Source organism: Fundulus heteroclitus, unplaced genomic scaffold (genome assembly GCF_011125445.2).
Source record: "Fundulus heteroclitus isolate FHET01 unplaced genomic scaffold, MU-UCD_Fhet_4.1 scaffold_259, whole genome shotgun sequence".
Lineage (NCBI taxonomy): Eukaryota > Metazoa > Chordata > Actinopteri > Cyprinodontiformes > Fundulidae > Fundulus > Fundulus heteroclitus.
In genome coordinates this window covers 126,567-142,351 of record NW_023396669.1, presented here as the reverse complement: position 1 = coordinate 142,351, position 15,785 = coordinate 126,567, and the positions used below count along the sequence as shown (strand labels likewise).

At 43.3% G+C, this 15,785-nt stretch overlaps 1 long non-coding RNA gene across 1 annotated transcript; it reads left to right on the top strand.

Moving 5' to 3' along the window:
• Nucleotides 1-1,147: 1,147 nt before the first annotated feature.
• On the top strand, nt 1,148-3,612 carry LOC118556287. Its single transcript, XR_004928738.1, has 3 exons — nt 1,148-1,192; nt 2,428-2,598; nt 3,258-3,612. It is a non-coding gene; the product is annotated as an uncharacterized LOC118556287 (long non-coding RNA).
• Nucleotides 3,613-15,785: the final 12,173 nt, after the last annotated feature.

Below are 15,785 nucleotides of genomic sequence, written 5' to 3'. Positions count from 1 at the left end.
TTATTGGTGGGGGAATGGTGACTGGTGGATAGAGCAAGACACTTGTGTTCTAAGAAGGCTGCAAGTTTGCTGGTTCAAATCCCACTGGCTCCTGCCCTGCGTCCCTGAGCAAAACCCTTAGACCCAGAAAACTCCCTGGCGCCACCCTGTCGCAGCCCACTGCTCCCTGAGAGATGGGTTAAATGCAGAGGACACATTTCATTGGTTTACAAAGATGGAAAGAAAAATCAAGATGAATATTATTTAGTTCAAACCTCTGAGCTGCCCTCAAGTCTTCAGGAAGGCTGATCCACAGCTGAGGGCCCGAGGTGGACAAAGTCTCCTCATGGTAGGTTTTAGTTCTCAGAATGACCCACCAGACAAAAAGTGACCCACTGAGAACATCCGAGCCCAGCAGCAGAACATCGGACCAATGTTCAGTGACTGAATGAGCAGAACTTTAAACAAACGCCATGTTTCCTTAGAGAAAACCCTCCATGCAGGCTGCTGGTTTAGGTTGAAATTAAATCCAGAACAATCTGAGCTGAAACTCTGTTAAATGATCCATGTTTACAACATCATGGGTCTGAAAACCACTGTTCCACCAGAACCCTGACCAAGACTAGAAGACAGCAGCATTTTAAACAGACGGCAGAGCCATCAGACTTAAATATCCTGCAGCAGTAAGTGATCATGGATGGATTTATGTTCAAGTAGAGTTTATTGTTGGCTGGTAATCTCCAACCTCTAGTGCCCCCCCCCAGCCCTAACCCAGAACATCTTCATCACCAGCCACCACTGCTAAGAACCACACCTTGATCTGGACCTTCACACGTCATGATAACATGTTTTGGTTCTGCTGGGTTTAACTCTTTAAATCAGTTCTACTGGATCAAATATCAGACATCAGTTCATCATGTTTCTGGGACTTTTACATTCAGGGAAATTCATTTTCTACATTTTATTAGTTATTTGTCCATGTTTCAGTTTTAACCTGCATCCTGTTGGCTTCAGCTCACATCTTTTATTCTTTATTCAGTTTGTGGCGCTGCAGGTTGTCAAAGATCAGCTTTGATGATTTGGTCTCTGCTCTGAAGTCCAACCCCTCCCATCTGATAGAACTGGACCTGAGCTACAACGACCTGAAAGATGCTGGAGTAAAGGAGCTCTGTGGTTTCCTCCAGACTCCCCTCTGCAAACTACAGAGATTAAGGTCAGACTCCATGTTTTAGTTCTGATATTTGTGATGTGAAAGTTGAGTTGACACTAAACTGCAGACATCTGGCTGATATTCTACTTATCCACACTGACGATCTAAATGGTAAAGTCTGCTTTCTTCTTCACTGCTTTGCTCCAGTTAAAGTTTCTTTCTTTTTCCAACTTCCTGCCAGGATTTATTCAATAATCAGCAGAAAACATGAAACAATGAGTTGAATTTCAGTTTAGAGTTGCAACTTGTATCCAGAACTGAGAAAGAGGAAGAGAGAAGACATTAAAAAACTGATGTTTCATATATTTGAAGTTTTTTAATCTCTTTAAACCTTCATCAAATCAGTTTTTCTATATTTTCTAGAGAATGATTTTAAAATAATGGATTTGATATTTCTATAATTGAAATAAATGAATAATTGGATATAATTCAGCTGACAACAATGTTCAAATCTTCTATTCTAATAAATCTTTCCTGAGTTTGTTCCTGGACTTGGAGCCAGTTTTTAATGTTGTCTCTCTAGAAGCTCTGGAAGGATTTTACAGACTAAACCACTCAGACACAACATGTCACAGTACCAAGTTCTCTGACCCAGGCGTACACTCATTTTGGAGACGGGGAAACTAGAGATGCAGATGGTGAAGTGCAGATGGTGAAGTGGTGAATTACAGCCAACCTGCATCAGGATTCCTCTCAGACGTTTAGTGAAACTGAACGTCTTGCTTTTTCTCCAGGGCTCCCACGTAACCATGATGACAAAATGATCAGCTGACACATTTTTATACACATTAACATTCATGAGGTGCTTTGCATCGGCCGTTTATGGTTGAATCGGATCGTATAGAGGGCAGAACCTGAGCCAGAACCTGGTACCAAATGTATCGGTACAGCTGTGATCTATAAAGGATAATGGCTGCTGCTGTGCCTGAGCATGGTTTTATTTATCTGAATATTTTTTGCCATACTCCATTTTCTTTTTCTTGCCATAGGTATGCTTTTACTATGGATTCCACACAGTTCTCTAAATTGAGACCCCAGGACTGTAAAAACTGCTAAACAAGTTTTAACTATTGAAAGTTCTGATATTGCTGATTGTTGAAGAGCTGAAGTCAGCAGGTCTTTATTGAAGCAGCAGCTAGTTGTCATTAATATTAATGAGAGTTCTTTAACTGGTTCTGTTGGACTGTTAGAACCTGCATCCTGGTGGCTTCAGCTCACATCTTCTATTCTTTATTCAGATTGTGGAGCTGCAGGTTGTCAGAGATCAGCTGTGAATATCTGGTTGCAGCTCTGAAGTCCAAGCCGTCCTATCTGACAGAACTGGACCTGAGAGAGAACAACCTGAAGGAGTCAGATGTTCAGCAGCTGCAGGATCTTGTAAAGAGTCCAGACTACAAACTGGAATCTGTGTAAGTAGATGGTTGGAGTGAGTCCAGCTGCTGTCAGCAGAACTGTTCTGAACCCAGTCGGTACTAAAGCAAAGATCCAGTGTTTCCAGTAAATCTGCAGCTTCTCAGTGGGAGGAGAATGGTGACAGGCCTCCTGATTGGACACAAAGGCAACAATGAGCCAATCAGAGGAGCCAGCAGCTTGTTGTGTTCCTGTGTTTGTGTCCATGTGAAGATGACTGTTGTTGTTGTGTTCATGTATCCAGGAAATGCAGCTGGATTCCAGCTGACAGCCTTCCGCCGTGTCTAGAGACAGTGGTCCTCATTCATCAAGCTGTGGAGCATCAGATCTGATCTCAGACTCTTTGTTCTCTCATTTCAACAGGAAACAGCTGACCAGTTTCATCTTAGTCACAGCTCTGAGATCAGTCTGACTGCAGCCTGCAAATCACTGATTTCACAGCCCATCATTACATTTAGTCACCATGTGGTCTTTCTACAGAGCAGAAGCTCTGCTGAAGTCAACTCAGCACATCTGGACATGTGTCCTTCTCTCACTAGTTTCATCCAGATGTGTTTAGTCAGCTGGTGTTTCAGAAACAAATGAGATGTTCATGTTCAGCTTCCAGAGGCTGGAAACACTCACACATATCCTCTGTTGCCCCTTCTTCTCTCTGCAGGAGGTGGATGAGGTGATGATCTTAGTAGAGGAGAGAAGCTGAGCTGTCCTGATGATCCAGAGGTTGAAGCTGCAGCAGTTTGAGTTTAAAGAGACTCTGACTGGATCCTGATGATGAACTCTGACCTTAGAGATGTTGATCCTATTTATCTGATCATGTCTGTCATTTAGTGTGTGATATTGTTTGTCTCTTAGTACAAATGAGGAAATGAAATGAAAGCTAAGCTGCATTTAGTGGCTCCATGTAGTTTGTAGTGATCTGAATCTGATGAAACTGGAAAGTTGATATTTTTTCTCTCTGGTTCATATTCAGCCTGTAACCAAGAAATCTGAAATAAAGCTCAACTCTAAAGTTTTCAGGCTGCATGTCTGCTTCATTGTAATGCAGTTTTAGGAGGTTTTTCATGATATTTTAGATGTTTTCGGCAAATGCTTGAGCAGCTCTGGTCTTTTTATCCATTGTTGCAAACAGCTCAGTGAGTAAATGATGGTTTCTTCAATTAGAGGATGAAGCTTTTCTTGATGATTTCAAATCAAATCTTTACTTCTTTCTTTCGTCCATCCGTCCGTCCGTCTTCTTCCGCTTATCCGGGGTCGGGTCGCGGGGGTAGCAGCTTCAGTAGGGAGGCCCAGACGTCCCTCTCCCCAGCCACTTGGGCCAGCTCCTCAGGAGGAATCCCAAGGTGTTCCCAGGCCAGCCGGGAGACATAGTCCCTCCAGCGTGTCCTGGGTCTTCCCCTGGGCCTCCTCCCGAAGGTAAAATCTAAAACTGAGTAAAGATAAAGTTTGATCTGCTCCAGTTTCTCCTTTGGTAAGCATGGAAACACTTTCTGTGTGCAGCTCAGACTTTCAGATCTTCTTTGGAGGATTTTCTCTGTTCTTCCTGCAGAAAAGTTCTGGTTCTGTTGGATCTGTGGCTCTGCTCTGCTGAGGTCAGAACATAGAGTTTAATCCTGTTTAGGGACTGTGGGGGTAAAACCTTCACCGTCAGCTCTTCATGAAGCCCACGGTGGACGCTGAAGAAAGAAAAGAGATTTTCTCTTTTCATCATAAATTTAAACATGAGTCATTTCCTTTTTTCCTCTGATCATCTCCCTGTTACGTAAATAACTTTATAACCTGACAATGATGACATCTGGCATCTAAGCAGACAGGCAGAAAGATGGAAAATTCTTTTTTAGATATGTTTAATTTCAAAGGTAAAATTGGGGTTAAAATGCATCAAACAGGGATTACTAGATTTAATCAGTTATTTGGATCCTTTGGTGTAGTTTCTAGCTTTAAAACATCCATTAGAATCAAACATCAGCAGGTTGTGTCTCACTTGATTCCCACTAAAAATCCCTGAGTGAAAATTAAAAGCTGGACTGTCAGTCTGGTTCAGTCAGAGCAGCTTTAGAGACCATTCATCTGGTGGAAATGTGGGAACCTTAGAGGGGTCTGTTCATTTGTTCTGAAATATTTGTTCTCTTTGGATGTTTCCTCTGTTTTCCAGCCTTCATTCTGTCTCCATCAGGATAGGAGAGCAGCAGGTGGCACTGCTGAGCAGTTTCAGGTTTCTATGGAGCCACATTAGAACCTTAAATTGATCCAAACTGTTAGACCAGATCCAGGCAACCTTCATGTTCTCTACATGATCTGGGATGAACAGAAAAGCTCAGAGCACATTGTTGGAAACTGTGTCAAAGAATGGAGTAAATCATTTGTTCACATGCAAGTATGTACCTAGGATGAAACATCTGCTACAATTTGGCTAAATAGTTTTTGTCCCAAAAAATAAAAAAATAACCTGACCCAGCAGTTTATGTCCGTAAACATGAAATGCCGGTACAGCCACGGAGAAACCTTTAGGGAGAGCTTCTCTGGTTTTCTAATCAACACAATACAGTGAGTTATTAATATGAACAGAAATATTTTATCACATGATCACATGCTGAAAAGATGATCACATGCATCTTTTCAGCAGCTCACTGATGACAGATTCTGGATCTGCAAGTCTATTTCAAGAAGAAAAAATTGATAAATACATGAGAAAATATTAAATAAACAGAGAATTAAGCATTTCTGGAAAGCATTTGAGGGTTTTCCATTTTTAACCACAGATTTGTGACTTCTGCACAGATTAATGAATGCACCTTTCTCCACGAGTTATATTCAACAACATCAATTGTATTTCATGGCAGCAGCAGCTCCAAATACACCAGTTACATCATATTTGCTTTGCTGGTTTTGGATCAAAGTAAATTTCCAGCTCAAAGTATTTCCAGATCAAAGTAAATTTAGGGGTGCTAAAGCACCCCTAAATCTTAGCTCAGCACCCCTAAAAAATTACTGATATTTAGGGCAATCCTGCGTGTCCTGTATTCCTGTGTGTCGGTTCGGCTCTGCCAGACGTGCGTACATGCACAGGTTCGCCCGGAGCGCCTCCGTTTGAAGCGCTCAGTGTTCCCACGGTGTCATTTCAACGCTGCTGTGTGCAGCTCCACTGCCTGCTTTGTCTTTCCTGTCCCTTTAAAACTGCAGCACACTGGACTGTGCTGTGTGCTCTTTAACTCCACTCTCATTGGTTTTGCTACCTTAAATTCAGCCTTCCCTCTTCCTGATTGGCTGTTTTCTATTGCGTGTGTGTGCATGCATGTACGTGCGTGCTTGGAGCGTGAGATTTAAGTTTTGATTCATACTGGGATACTGTCGTTACCACAATTAATACCAGGCTACGAAACTAGTCCAGTTAAGAAACTAAATATTATCTGCACTAAAATAGCTGAAAGCCACTGAGTGCAGTTCTGTAAAGAAGCAGGAGAGAGAGTTTTGATTTCTGGAACTGGAGAAATGTAAGTAACCGATGTTAGCATCTCAAAATAGCATTTTTTTCTCTGCTCCCTGCTTGCTTGCATTTTCCTGCCTTTTACTTTTTATCTCCTTTTTATCTCTTTGCCAAAACCACGGAAAGTTGGATTTAGTTATTTTATTTATTTTCCTTATATTTATTTTTGATTTTGATTTTGGAAAGATGCCTCCCTTCACCACAATGGACTTTGACATGCTTCTACAGAAGATCGATGTTATAGAACAGAAGATATGCCGATTCGAACTGAATTATGATGTAAACGGCGCATATGGAAATGAAACAACCCTGCCTGCGACTCCAAACGGCGACCACCAGACCAGCAACTCACTGAACAAACAGATCCCTGATGAAAATGAGAATCCCTGGACCACTCTGGGTGCAAGACCAAAGGATCAACGAACCCCACGCCTAGACAAAGAAAACTGGCCGATACTACAGAGAGATGTCCCAGGACAAGTGAAACAGCAGCGGGCTGTTCCCACAACAAATGATAGGAGTAAACCTGCTGGAAATGCTGGAATTCCTTTATGAAACAGATTCGCTCCACTCCAAAATGTGACCCAGGAGAATCATGACAACATTCAGAGGTATGTCAACGACTTTCATTCTAAGGCATCAGAGAAAAGACATGCCACGGGGCCAAGGACCCTGATTTTATGCAGTGGGTCTGTATGTGGGACTAAACATTTCTGTAACAAGAAAAACACAGAGGTGTTAATTTATAACGACTCGAACTATGGCCCGGTGTCTGATTTATTAGACATCCTAATCTTGATCTTGAAAGACTGCCGACTTTGGAAAAACTCATAATACAAGCTGAAGCCCTGGGCGACGTCACCCGGATAAGAAAATCAGAAGTATTGAAAGAGGATTACATTCGTCTGTTGAACTTAGTTGATGGCAAAAGACGAGATTTTTTCCAGAATTCTGATGCTAAACAAATGGCTGGAAAAAACATGCAAACAAACAACTGTAACCTTCATAGACAACTTTAACATCTTTTGGGAGAGGAGACATATGTTCAACAGAGATGGTTTCTCTCTAAATAGGTCAGGTGCAAAACGGCTGCTTTCAAACATCTTCTATTCTGTGAACCATGCGCCATCAGCTTTGTTCCAAAACAAAGTACATCCAGTGCCAAAACAAATGATAAGCCCAGTACAGCCCGAACAAACCAAGATAAAGATGGCCAGAAAGATGACACAGAAAGAGGCTTCGTCAGAGCTACAGGATGATTCATCCCAGATTTCACCAGGACAAAGAGAGGACCAAGAACTTCCATCGTCACAAACACCGGTCCAGACTACACCCACCTCGCCTTCCTCTCCACAAAGCCCAGAGGTTTCTTTTCTGGATTTTTCTCATAACATGAACAAAGTCCTTAAGATTGGCCTACAGTTGACATCCTCTCCACATATTAATTCTGAAAGCCACAGTTCTATGACTAAATCAGCATCTTCCAAAGGACGCAGAGGTCCAGATCCTCCTCCTCTACATATCACAGAACATGCCTGTCCTGAAGCCCTTCGGATAAGTTCCTTGTGATACACACCGAGCTCTGGCTGCACGTTTATCAGACAAGACTGCTACCAGCATCAGCCTGGGCCTCCTGACGGAGAATATGGAATATCTGTTATGATACGTGGCAGAAATAAGAAAAGCCAAAGGAAAAAAAAGGGAAAAAAACCACCCAGAAATCAATGAATATAAAATTATTAAAACTACTTTCAATACATAAAACCCGTTTATGTTTTGTGTAGGTGGGTAGCTGCATAGATGGCTATATGGACGGATCTATAGATGAACAGACAGTAATTTGAATAACTGTCTATGGACACACAAAGCAAACAGTCAGCTCACCTGAATTCTGGGTTGTCATTTGAGCTAAAAAAAAACACAGAATTTATTGAATATAACATTTATATGTCTACTGTCACTACATAACAAATGTTGGATTTTTTGTGTAAACAGATAGATTTAACTTTGCGCTTACCGGCAACTATACTCAACAAAAATATAAATGCAGCACTTTTGGTTTTGCCCCCATTTTTTATGAGATGAACCCAAAAGATCTAAAACCATTTTCACATACACAATATCACCATTTCCCTCAAATATTGTTCACAAACCAGTCTAAATCTGTGATAGAGAGTGCTTCTCTTTTGCTGAGATAATCCATCCCACCTCACAGGTGTGCCATATCAAGATGCTGATTAGACACCATGATTAGTGCGCAGGTGTGCCTTAGACTGCCCACAATAAAAGGCCATTCTGAAAGGTGTCGTTTCATCACACAGCACAATGCCATAGATGTCGCAAGATTAGAGGGAGCGTGTAATTGGCATACTGACAGCAGCAATGTCAACCAGAGGTGTTGCTCGTGTAGAAGGGGTTTTGGATCTTTGAGTTCATCTACATCTCAAAGATCTAAAACTTTTGGATATTTGAGATGTAGATGAACTGTTCTACATCTATCTATCTGTCTGTCTGTCTGTCTGTCTGTCTGTCTGTCTGTCTGTCTGTCTGTCTGTCTGTCTGTCTGTCTGTCTGTCTGTCTGTCTGTCTGTCTATCTATCTATCTATCTATCTATCTATCTATCTATCTATCTATCTATCATAGGATAAGAAACAGAAAAGGTAAAAAAAGAAAAAAAAGTAAGAAAAAATTAGCACCGCAAGCGGTAATGATCGGCCCTCGCAGCCAAGCACCGCTCTGGCCTATGGGCCACCGCTAGGGTACGCGCACCTCCCGCCGCCAGCCACCGCAGAAGCTGTCACGCATTTTCCTCGCCCGTCCACCATGTCATACACACGTACGCGTTGGGCAGCGCTCCCCCACGACTCACAAAAAAATCTGGTGCAGATCGGTCGATGCACCGAGGAGACACAGCCATTGAATAAAAATAATGCATCTAGCCACTGGACAGGACTAAATCATTCGGCGGGCCAGATCTGGCCCGCAGGCCGTACGTTTGACACCCCTGGTTTAAACACTGGTATATTATTATTTCATGTGTTTAAGGGTTTCGTTTCTTGCATTAAGACAGCTTTTATGAAACTTTGACAGTTAAATTGGTGGATACACACCCAAAAGTAATAATGTAAAAGAAACACTTTAGCAATTGGAATATTGCTAAAGTAACAAGTTAGCAATATTCCACATGTGTATGTTGTGTACAAACTTTAGTAATTTCTAACAGACCACTAGGTGGTTCCTAAAGTCTGTAAAACCAGAATGGTAGGCAGATCCTTTAGCTATCATGCTCCTCTCCAGTGGAACCAACTCCCAGTTTTGGTCCGTGAAGCAGACACCCTGTCTACTTTTAAGACTAATCCTAAAACTTTCCTTTTTCCATCCATCCATCGTCTTCCACTTATCCGGGGTCGGGACGCGGTAAATAGCAGCTTCAGTAGGGAGGCCCAGACGTCCCTCTCCCCAGCCACTTGGGCCAGCTCCTCCGGGGGATTCCCAAGGCACTCCCAGGCCAGCCTAGAAACATAGTCTCTCCAGCGTGTCCTGGGTCTTCCCCTGGGCCTCCTCTCGGTGGGACGTGCCCGGAACATGTTGGATTTATTATAGTTATTCTACTTTTAATCTATATTCTAGTTATATTATGTTTCACTTATAATAACTAAGTGACTATGCAATCTTATATTTTACTAATAACATTCTTGACCATTTACAATATTATATTATACTTATTACTGAAGTGTTATTTCTCCTTGTATCAGAACACAAGCATGCGAGCAGTTGCAGGTTGCACCCAATTGTATCTTGCAGCTGCCTGTGGAAGATAAAGAAGTTACTCCCATAACAATGAATGCTGTTGTTGTGTATTGGTTCCCTGCCTAATGGATTTCAACTGGTTTGTTCCCCTTCCCTCAGCAGTTGAAATCCTGTGTAACTAGGGCGTTCCAATTTTCAATAAAAAGCCTGGCGAGCGGAGACTGCTTCAGAGTGGTTTGGAGGATTGTAACTGAGCAGTCTCCGAGCCCTCTCCTTGCAAGACAAATTTAACTGATTCTCTGTGTCTTCTTTGTGCAGGTTGCTGAATAAGATGTTTGGTGTTTAAACCTAACAGAACACCTCACCAGGGAGGCGTCCAGGAGGCATCCTGACCAGATGCCCGAGCCACCTCAACTGGCTCCTCTCGACGTGGAGGAGCAGCGGCTCTACTCTGAGTCCTCCCCAGATGACTGAGCTCCTCACCCTATCTCTAAGGGAGAGCCCAGACACACTACAGAGAAAACTCATTTCAGCCGCTTGTATCAGGGATCTCGTTCTTTCGGTCACGACTCAAAGCTCGTGACCATAGATGAGGGTAGGAACGTAGATCGACCGGTAAATCGAGAGCTTTGCCTTTTGGCTCAGCTCTCTCTTCACCACAATGGACCGGTACAGCACCCACTTCACAGCAGACACTGCACCAATCCGCCTGTCGACCTCTCGCTCCATCTTCCCCTCATTCGTGAACAAGATCCCAAAATACTTGAACTCCTCCACTAGAAGCTGGCTCTTGAGACCTTCCTTTTTGACAAAGCTTATAGTTAGAGTGGCTCATGTTACCCTGAGCTACCTTTATAGTTATGCTGCTATAGGCTTAGGTTACAGGAGGACATCAGGGCCTATATTTCTCACTCTACCTAGTTCTACTGTTCTCCAGTCTACTGTTCTCCAGTTTTGCATCACTGTTGTCATTACAGATTTTAACTTTTTGTTCTCTCTCTTTTTTCCTAATAGTAAGTACACCTGGTCTGGTGTTCTGTTAACTGTGACATCATCCAGGGAAGACAGATCACCCGCTATTACCATCTAACGTAGAACAGTTTATATATATATATATATAGACCACTAAGAATGTAAATGAGACATCATATGCCCATTCCTATTTCCTTTTTTTTTTGTATTTTTTTTTGGTATTCTTTCTGATCCATTGTATATATGAAGATTCACTGTATATAATTGAATGCACCTTCCCTACTCTGCACCTTCTTGTATGTGCCGATGTGACGAGTGAATTTCTCCATTGTGAGATCAATAAAGACTATCTTATCTTATCTTATCTTATCAGATTACTGGATCAATGTGTGCTTTTGTGCTTTTTGTCTGTGTTGTTGTGTCTCTGCTCTGTCTTCTGTAACCCCCAGTCGATGGAGGCAGATGACCGTTCATACTGAGCCCGGTTCTGCTGGAGGTTTTTCCTTCCTGTTAATGGGGAGTTTTTTTTCCCGCTGTCGCTTCATGCTTGCTCAGTATGAGGGATTGCTGCAAAGCCATGGACAATGCAGACGACTCTCCCTGTGGCTCTACGCTTCTTCAGGAGAGAATGCTACTTGTCAAGACTTTGATGCAATGAACTGGTTCCCTTATATAGGATTTTTTTGACCAATGTGTATAATCTGACCCAATCTGTACAATCTGATTGATTTTGACTTTGTAAAGCGCCTTGAGATGACATGTTTCATGAATTGTCGATATATAAATAACATTGAATTGCATTATCTCTTTAGACCAAGTAAACTATCACATTTTATGAGACAGTTATCTCATTTGAAAAATTTAATCATCATCAACGTTATTACTCTTAGCAAGTTAAAGCTCCATAAAAATTTTAGACCAGGTTTTAGTTCCACTCTTTTATTATGCACATCTAGGCTACCTATAAATATAAAGTATGGCATGCCAAAAAACATTTTCAACAAAAGGCAATTTTAGTAATTGCCTTGCAATTTTATATCTAAGCATTAAAAATTATAATATTTCACCAATTTTCACAGCAAGATGGAAATAACGACTATCCAACATTTTAAGATTTTGTAAAAACTTTTTTCCTTTTTTACATACCTTTTGAAATTAATACTTGTTTCTACTTCACCAAAATTATACTTCAAGAAAACTATTGTGTTGTCCTGGGGCCATATGCAGCTAGACAGCTAGGACACAAGTTCCCCACACAAAGCTTCCTTTTCTTGTGTTCTCTGAATAACCTTTATTCACAAATCTGGCTTTAAACATTCTTTTTGTAAAAAGACGAATATTTTCCAAGGCAGAAGCGTGTAGAACAAATTCAACTTCAACATTAGCAGTTTCCCTAGCTTCATCGCTGAAAAGCAGCTTTTACCAGAGCAAAATACGTCAAAGATCTTTTTTTTAAGGTGAGAGCACTCACTATCTCACGTAATTCACATAGAGATCAAGCAAAGTTGTGATGTCTCACTCTGATTAAATATGAACCCAAAACGTTTCTAACTGTTTTTAGCATGGATTTCCTCTGACTAATAATTAATTAATTTTCTTATTTATGTAATGTATTCACGACATGAATTCCTTGCTGTCTTAACAAAAGGCAGAACAACTATAACGTTACTTTCTACAATTATTACAGGCTCTGCTGAGATGTCAAATTCTGGAGAGTGCTTAGACACCCTGACACACTAATATGGATTAACTTCATGTGCACTCGTGAACTTGTTTTAGTTGATTTAGTTTTCTTGATGTACTGTAGAGCGTGATGAGGTCTGTTGTGGTATTGTGTGCACTGGATTGAGGGGACAGTTGGTGTTGTCTGTCAAACCCAATCTTCTTAAGCTGCAAATTCAGTATAGTTACAAGATTTCTTGCAACCTCTCATATGGAACTAGTCTAAAAAATAAATTATGCATTTATTGTAAATATAAAATACTTAAAAACAAGATAAACATAGAGTATACAAATGTTTACACATAATTATAAACATTGTTTTGCTTTGAATCAAGCTCCAGAAAAGTATTTTACAATTCTTTTTAAATCTTTATTGTGCTCCGCTCCGGCCTATAGACCCCTTGCAACCACGTGACTCCGTTACCCAGAACCCCTTGCGTGGCGGCCATATTGGTTGGCAGCCACCCTTACCAACATGCAATCCAAGCCTTATGTGGATGAGTTACAGCCTTCTGATAAGGCATTTTACTATGCTAAATGTACAAGGATCGGTAATGCGGACCCTTTGGCTCTTCCTGATATGGATTTTTCTAGCAATCCCGATGATTGGCCATTTGCTATGCGGATCTGGTGAACTACCTTGTGTTGTCACCCACCCCAACGTACAGTGGCGATCAGATGAAGGCGTACAAGAGTTTGGAAGCGCACAAACAGTTCACTGCCGGACGGATACGTGAACTGTCTGTTTGTTACCTGAATGATGTAGCAGTTGTCCATGAAAGGGTGAGTTTAATATTGTTCAGTCGGCCGTCGTGAGGTTTTCGTGAGCGCATCCTGCTGTTCAAGCAGAGCTACGAGGGGGCGACCTCCGCTCCTCTCCGTCCCCGGCCCGGGACCCGCGGGGCCCGAACGTCGGTCGGCTCGCGGAGGGGTTGGGGAGGGCAAGCGCTCCGGTCCGCGCGACGCGCTGGCCGCCTGTTTCGGCACGCCTCCGCTCGCGGGGCGGGCCGGGCGACCTGCCGTGCCGCGCGGCCGCCGGTGCGGTGCGTGACCTGGGCTCAACCCCCTGCTCTGGTTCCCTGCTCACCCACCGTCGCTCCCCTGCCTCTGCCACCACAGCGAGCAGTCCCAGAGGGGGCATGACGTACAGTGTGTACAGTCCGGTCGCGTCCGAGCGTCGCGCCGCACAGATCGTGAGCGGTGAACTTTTTAAACCCCGCGGTTCCGTTGTTAGCACACTGCCAGTCTATTATGGTAGGCAACCTATAGAACGCCTTTTGTTCCCTCCCAGCACGATTCTCGCAACCAACAATGCAACAGGTTTACACCATATTGAACAATCGCTCCGCCGGCCATGCGAGTAAAAAGCTAACTGTGCCAGTGCAGTGGTGGGCTGTCACGCTAGCGTGCCCACCAAGATGGAGGCGCGCACCCCCGATCACGTGACTGTGACGTCAGATGCAAGGGGTCTATTGGCCACCGCAGGGGTTCGCGCACCGCCGGCCGCCAGCCACGGCAGAAGCTGTCACGCATTTTCCCCGCCTGTCCACCGGGGAATACACACGAAGGCATTGAGCAGCGCTACCCCACGACTCGCAAAAAATCTGGTGCAGATCAGTTGATGTAGCGATGCATTTGGCCACCGGAGGCAGTGGCGACCCACCAGCTTAAAATCTTAGACTTAGACTTAGACTTAGACTTTCTTTATTGTAATTTTGTATGCACAGAGTGCATACAGAACGAAATTTCGTTTTTACACAGCTCAGAAAGATTGCAGTAACTCTACAGGATACCTTGCAGTGAATTACAGTACAGGATAAAAAGTGCAGTGATAAATCGCAGTCAGTTACAGGATAAGTTTCAATTGACTTCCGGATAAAGTGCAGCAGTGAACAGTAGGCAGTTGAAATGTGAACAATGTAAAACAAATGTAAACAAATATGCAGTAAGGTGCATCAGTGATTTACCAGTTGACAGTTGTGCAGCAAGGTGCAGCAGTGATTTAAAAGTAGACAGTTGCATTGTAAACAGTTTTGCAGTACGTTTCCGGATAAGGTGCAGCAGCGATTTTGCAGGATACGATACAAATGTGCAAATGTGCAAATCAGCGAGTCGAGTGTGGTACACAGTCCGTTTTTATACTTCAGCAGTTCAACAGTCTGATGGCAGCAGGGAAAAAGCTTTTGCAGAACCTAGTGGACCTGCAGCGGATGCTGCGGAACCTCTTTCCAGAGGGCAGCAGGGAGAATAGTCCATGGTGGGGGTGTGAGGGGTCCCTGATGATGTTTCGGGCTCGAGACACACAGCGCTGCGATGAAATGTCTTTAATGGAGGGAAGAGGAGCCCCGATGATCCCTTCTGCTGTCCTCACCACTCTCCTCACGTTCTTCCAGTCGGAGGCACTGCAGCCTCCACACCACACAGAGAGACAGCTGGTCAGAATACTCTCTATGGTGCTTCTGTAGAAGGTCTTGAGGATGGGCGGGGGCAGGTGGGCTCTCCTCATCCTCCTCAGGAAGTATAATCGCTTCTGTGCCCTCTTCACCAGTGACATGGTGTTCACAGTCCAGGTGAGGTTGTCCGTGATGTTCACCCCCAGGAACTTGGTGCTGCTGACCACCTCCACAGCTGTTGATGAGCAGTGGAGCGTGGTGAGGCCGGTTTTTCCTGAAGTCGACGATGATCTCCTTCGTCTTCTCCACGTTCAGGATCAGGCTGTTGTCTCTGCACCAGCCCACCAGCTGCTCCACCTCCTCTCTGTAGTCCTGGTCGTTGTCGTCTCTGATCAGGCCCACCACCGTTGTGTCGTCTGCAAACTTCACGATGTGATTGGTGGTGAACCTGGGGACGCAGTCGTGTGTCATCAAAGTGAACAGCAGGGGGCTTAGGACGCAGCCCTGAGGGGAGCCCGTGCTGAGGGTGATGACATCAGAGGTGTTCTGTCCGACCCGGACCGACTGAGGTCTGTTGGTCTGTTGATCTATGTATTGACATCTTAAAAATGGTCTTATAGCTTAAAAGATCATCCTGTTTTGGTTGATTTTGTAGCCGAATAGAAGAGATGTTCTCAAAGCATTAAATAAGCCTTTTGACTTTTAAAAATGTTTTTTTTAAGTTATTTTTTATTAAATTTGTCAATATCTTACGGAAATCTGGACATATGGCAGCGGCGTTTCAGGTGACTTCGCCATGCCACCACGCTGCCCCGCTCCATCAAATCCAGTTGATTTTGTAGCCGAATAGAAGATATGTTCTCA